Below are 6,305 nucleotides of genomic sequence, written 5' to 3' on the forward strand. Positions count from 1 at the left end.
TCGTAATTCAAGTAATTTTACTTTTATGGTGACGATCCTCCTTTAGAAAAAGCCAGATTTATCTCGCAATTGAGTTAATCCTTCTTGATCACACTGGGATCAAAATGATTTCAGAGCATATTTAACCAGGATTCAATTCTTTTATTTAAAAAAACGAAAACCGTGAATACAATCGATTAAATGCGCTCTTGGATCATTTTGATTTCGGTGTGATCATTACGGATTTAATAGGTGGGATATATTATATTTAAGAGATGGGATCAAGGAGTTAATTTAAATCCGCGGTTCTAGTGTTAATTAAGTTCCAAAAGTGTACACTAGTTCAAAGAAAAAAAACTACAAAAAAAAAACAGTAACCTAATTTTTTTTTCTTCCTCTTCGGATGCTTCGTTTCAAGCGACGATTATCTCGTACGCAGTTTCTCCGATGTGCGGCCACCGGATCGAATCGATTTCCGGTCGATCGCCGGTAAGAACGATAGGCGAGGCCTCTCATTCGAGTAGGCTAATAGCAAGAAATTGCGCGTAAGATGCTGCCATTTGAAGCCAACATAATCTTTACAGTTGCTTTGACGTTTCTCGCGCACGCGATCGACTTTCATTGCGTCCTTTTTCCAAGCATCTGCAAATCATTATAAGTACACGCTAGAACGATTTTTACGTCGTGCCGAAGATCGACGATGAGTTGATCGTCGAAGTATTGAATTGAGTTAAAGAGCCTGTCGTTTACTTTAGAGAAAATGCCCTGTCGGACGCGCATTAACAGTTTCCACACTACGTACTCCGCGAGCTTAATAGCGATGTTAAGTGATTTACTGTCAATCGCCGAGACTGCTTGTCATCCTGTTCACGCGTTCTCACGCGACGACGCTAAGCGCAAGTGATATTAGCCATTTGCATCGATATGCAAGAATGTATAAAGGACGCGACCGTGGAATGTTTCAACTGAGAAATGCGTTTAATGCATAACGCGAAACAATTCTGTAGCGAATAATAAGGGGAATTGGAACCTTTTAAATGCGACGAAAGGTCCGGTCGTTGAAATTGAGATCCCACCCCGAGAAAGAGAAAGAACATTTTGTACTTTTGCTCTCTCGGGTCTTAATCTCAATGCGGTATTTGCTCTGAAATTGTCTTAATTGATATTCGCGAGTGTACTTTAAATTAATGTAGCTTGTGTTCCATAAATTAATCGGTGTACTTTAAATTAATGTATCTTAAGAGACATTAATTTAAGCTAATTTAGTTAATGTAATTGAACGATTTCTTTTTTCTTTTCTGAGAAATAAAAATACATAACTTAAAATTTTGTAAACCTATGAAAAATATTTAATTTGCTGCAAACAATTTTTGACAACGTAATTGAAGAAAATTGTTTGGACCTATGAATGTGGATTAGGATTAAATCAAATAAATAAAGAAGCGCCAAATAGAAGTACCATAGTCATTATTAATTGTTTCTATTGTTTAGATGAATATTATATTTTCTACATAAAAAATAAGATTTTTTCTGAATTTTTTTTATTTTTCAATACTTTCTCTACTTTTATAATAATTTACTGACTTGGTCCTTTTAATGGGTACGAGACATTGTTTCTTTTAACGTTAAGTCTCAAGTGAACCGTTAAAAAAATCGGCGACATTTGCTGCTGGAAAAGAGATCCAGCATGCCGCAGCTGCGCATTGCCTTCTTGGCGCGGGATCAGCGTGTATGGACGTCTTTCCATAAAAGTGCCGAAGATCATCTCTAAAAATATAATGACTGACGCCTTTAAGCAGCGAGACAGACGCGCAGCCGAGAGGGTTCGGTCGCGGCTTCAATCTGGATCGCGCGACTTCACGCGTGAGCGATATACACGCAACAGGTTACGCGCGAGCAAACGCTGCATCGTCGCCGTCGCGTCGCGTCGCGTCGCGTCGCGGCGACCTAATCTCGATGCGTGCCGGCGCGCGGCGTTTCGTGCTCCTTCAGCGGCTTCAGCTGCCACGGCGCTGAAAGAATTACCACGGGCTTTGTTCTCTCGTGAACAGTGCGCCTTTTGTTGGACCTTAATATTCACTGCATCTGAGCGGCGCTACGAATTCGTTTTTCACTTCCAGAGATGCATGTAAGACGCGTGTCGAGAGAGAAAAAAAAAACATCCGGCGTGAAATATTTTAGGGAGGTTGCTGCCTCTTTCTAATGTAGCTGGAATTTTGTTACAGAACTGTACACGTCAAATATAGAAAACTCGAAAATTATACGTACGCAACGTAAATTTGTATATAATTAGGCTTTATACAATGAGCTATTTACTTAAGCAATTATTCTTTTCACATTCGACTGTGATCGATCAATTTTTTACAGCTTGTAAGAAGTCTATTTTTTTATTCCTGTATTAGTCCATATAACAAAGATATTCTAGCAATACTGCGTAACATTACAACGTTCCAGAAATATTGTATTAGGTGTTGGAATTAATTCGTAGCGTTTTTAATGAAAGAATGTTATTTATTTCACATGAGCATTAAAAAATACATTAATGAAAGTACTTCCCATCACTTGTAAAACGCTACGAATTAATTCCAACACCTAATAGTAATATTGCTTCAAACTTCTGTGATGTATGGGAGACTGCAAGAATTTTCTTTCTCATTTTCACCAAACATCAAACACATATTTATTTCACTTAAAGTATACACTAATTCAGCTGTAGAAAACAGACCTATGGCCTGTCCTTGACTCTTGCACCGTTCATCTTTCTTTCTCTGGAAAAAGAAAAAGAAAGAAAGAGAGATACATAAATGTGCATGAAATTCAGTTGAAAAGGACAGGCCTACGTGTACAATCTCGACAGGTATCGAGACAGATTTTATTAGAAGACATGAAGTTTTCGCATTCTCAACAACCCTCGTTGAAATCGTGCCACGATTAACTAGGCGTCAGATCGTTTCAAAGGCGGTAGCAAGTCGCCCTCCTGAAGCGTGAAATATTGCTGTTCGAGTGCAACAATCGTGCGCGCCGCGCCGTCGACAATTAACCGGTAATCTGATATCGATAGTAGTATACACTCGCACACCGAGAGAACCGAGAGAGCCGAGAGAGCCGAGAGTGCTAAGACGAGACGGATCGCATCAGGCCGCGATGCAAGTGAATTCAAGTGAATGCATGCGCTTCATCGCTACTTGAAAGCGCAGCGTGGCGCGCTTTCGATTGTACCCCCGTTGCGTTTCATCACCGGGCCGTCGCTTCTTTCGATTTCCTCGCCAAAGTATAGGTCTGCTCCCCTTAGTTACGCCTCCTCGCATTTTCTTTCAGTACCGTGAAGCCCGTATCGGAACTATACGCATTGAAACTTGAGGATTGCGAATCGGGGATTCGAATTCGATTCGAACCAATCTTGAACCTCGATCTCTGTCCCTTCTCAGCATCCTTTGTTCCGTTTTTTGGTTGAATTCTTGAGACTTCAACCTTCGGTATACGGCCTGAATGGACTTCCACTTCTAGAAGTGGCAGAGGAAGAAGATAGAAAACAAGTGTGAGAACTACAACCGCACGAAGGGGGCTCCGTTTCTTCGAAGTGAGAAGAGCGTTATGTACGCTACGCTCCGCGGAGCATAATTTTTCATATCAAGGCCGGCTTCCTCTCTCGTCACTTCTCGCGAGAAACTTGCTTTATCGATATAAACATTACGAGCTTGATAACCTGTACTTCGTGGTGTTAACAACACGTACTGCGTGTACGCGTTGAACGTGAAGCCAGTGACATGTAAAGAGAAATGTAAAGTGTAAGCAGTAAATAAATCAACATTCCGTTTATTTGCTACTGTTATTTGTTATTGTCCTAAATTTCTAGTGTCGTTGGCCGATTCGCTTACTGCTTATTGTCTTACATTTTTTGTGTGCCATAGGTGTTTAACGCACTGAAAATATTTGCGATCATTTAAAGATTAAGCTTGAAATATTCGATCCCCGTTTCCAATGTAGATTAATTTCAATCTCGCTTTAACTTGTCCTCCAGTTTTTCTAATTCTAACTGGTTCCATTAATAAAGCTAACAACTTTAATCTCGGTCTAATTTACTTTTTTTAATCTTTAAATTTAGAAAAATTTTCCATGCTCGTTTCTACCAATAAATAACTTCAATCTTTAGTTTGCTTTTATCTTTCCCCAGTTTCAAGAATTCCAATTCTAAAAATTACGAAGGGATAAAACGTAGATTAAACCTGGATTAAAGTTAATCCACATTGATAGAAATAAACAAATCGCGGAACCGGAGTCTTGGAACAAGAAAAAGACCTAAAATAATAATTTAAACCGAGATTAAAGTTGAAAAATTGATGGAAACAGGTATAAGTTTTACTGCAACGGTACGCATTGGAGTATGTAAATACCGCTCCCGAGAGAGAGAAAAAAAAAGAAAGAAAAAGAGAAATGTGCGTAGTCTCGCGTATGCCCTTATCCCGGATGGTGGAGAAAAAGATTCCAGATTCTAACCGGGTTCTAGATTCCGCGGTGACGCGCCGCGCATAGACATTCGCGCCTTTCCAAGGAGTCGAAGAAGAGGTAAAGGAGGCAAAGTATCGCGATCCATCCGAAAGAGAGAAAGAGAGAGAAAGACGGAAAAAGATCTCCGGGTCTCTGCGCCGCCGCTGCCGTTCGCGCCGCGGCATCGTGGCGCCCGCAGGGCGCCGTCGTCGTCGCCGTCGCCGTCGCCGTCGCGCACTTCCCCGCTGACGACGACGACGTCAGGACCGTACCTGACAATATCGGCATACGCAAATTCTTTCGTCGGCTCGTCTGCATCTTCGAAAAATAAGGGCTGGTTGAAAGGATGGTCAAACTTCTTAAACAGATAATCTTTAGAAAAATAAGTTTTAGGTAACGTTTTAGGATCTTTTAAAATATCCAAAATAACTTTGACATAGCTGTCGTATATTACACGATTATCTTTGCATTTCACCTAACAATCTGCATCACTTAAATACCTTGAGATGACTTAGAAAAAAGGCAATGTTGTCCCTTTTCGTATTTTTGCTCCGTTTTCGTATCTTATAATCTCGGTTGAACTTACTTTTTATTATTTTACTAGTTCTAGCATTAGAAAAAAGGTAAAGTAAAATAAATTAAAAAATAAATCAAATTTAAAGTTAATCTATATTGGTAGAAATGGACAAAAGTGCTTTGAATAATTAGAAGTTTTTCTCTTTAATCTTTAATTCTAAAGAAGTAAAAAAAAATGAAGAGTAAATTAAACCGAGACTAAAGTTAATCTATATTAAAAATGAATATTAATTTCGTTAAAAAATAGTGCAATATTGCCGCCGATTTTTATGGTGTCGATTTAATATATGTCACGTACATTTAAAGGAAAAAATGATCGCAATTACTATAATTTGACTATAATTTATAATCACATTTTCAGTGCCAACAATATATTCTTTGCACAACTATAAATATAAATATCATTACTATAACGTTATAACAACAATAATTAAAAAAAAATAGAGCTTATAATCATAATTATTTTACCGCAATTATACATGTAATTGTAGTTCATGTAAAAATACCAAACATTTGTTTCTTATTATCAGTATAGCAATCCAATATATAGAGTGATTCACGAAACTAATCTATGATCTAATGATACAACAATTATCTACGACTAATTGATTCGAAGAAGGTCATCTTTTAATATTATTAAGACTTAAACTTACCATTAATAATAAACTTTTAAAAAAATATGATCTTGTTCGATAAATATCTTCATTCATTAATTTTCAAGGAAACTTGTAATATACGATTTGATTAGTTTTGCAATTTTATATACATATATAGCTATCCGTCTACATACATATATAATTCATCCGTAACAAAATAGACATTTGCAGCATTAAATTTTGTATCCAAAGAATTATCCTTTATTGACAATTAAAAAATCATACTTCTTACGACAAAATCGAGACAACATCGATTTTAAGTCAAAACCATTTAAAATCATTGTACACATCGTAACATTCGCAACGCGCGAAGAATCGCGTAATCCGACTTAATACCAAAGACCTCTCGTCACTTCGTCATTGCGTCTCTCAGTTCTGTTTATCGCGCCGCATGATCAGATACTCTCGACAGCGAGAGGCGAAGAGGTTCCTTAAGACAGACCTGAGCCCCGATCCTTCCCGATAACATCGTCTCGCTCTCTCACACGACGTTGATCGTCGCTCTCCGTCGGCGATGCCGACGACGCACGAGGCGTCGTCCCACCACCGGCGACGCGCCCCACCAATTCACGGCGAAGATGGCCGAGGCGAGTCGGCCTGCGCCTT

The sequence above is a fragment of the Acromyrmex echinatior genome, chromosome 10 (assembly GCF_024713525.1).
Source record: "Acromyrmex echinatior isolate Ae372 chromosome 10, ASM2471352v2, whole genome shotgun sequence".
In the NCBI taxonomy this organism is placed as follows: domain Eukaryota; kingdom Metazoa; phylum Arthropoda; class Insecta; order Hymenoptera; family Formicidae; genus Acromyrmex; species Acromyrmex echinatior.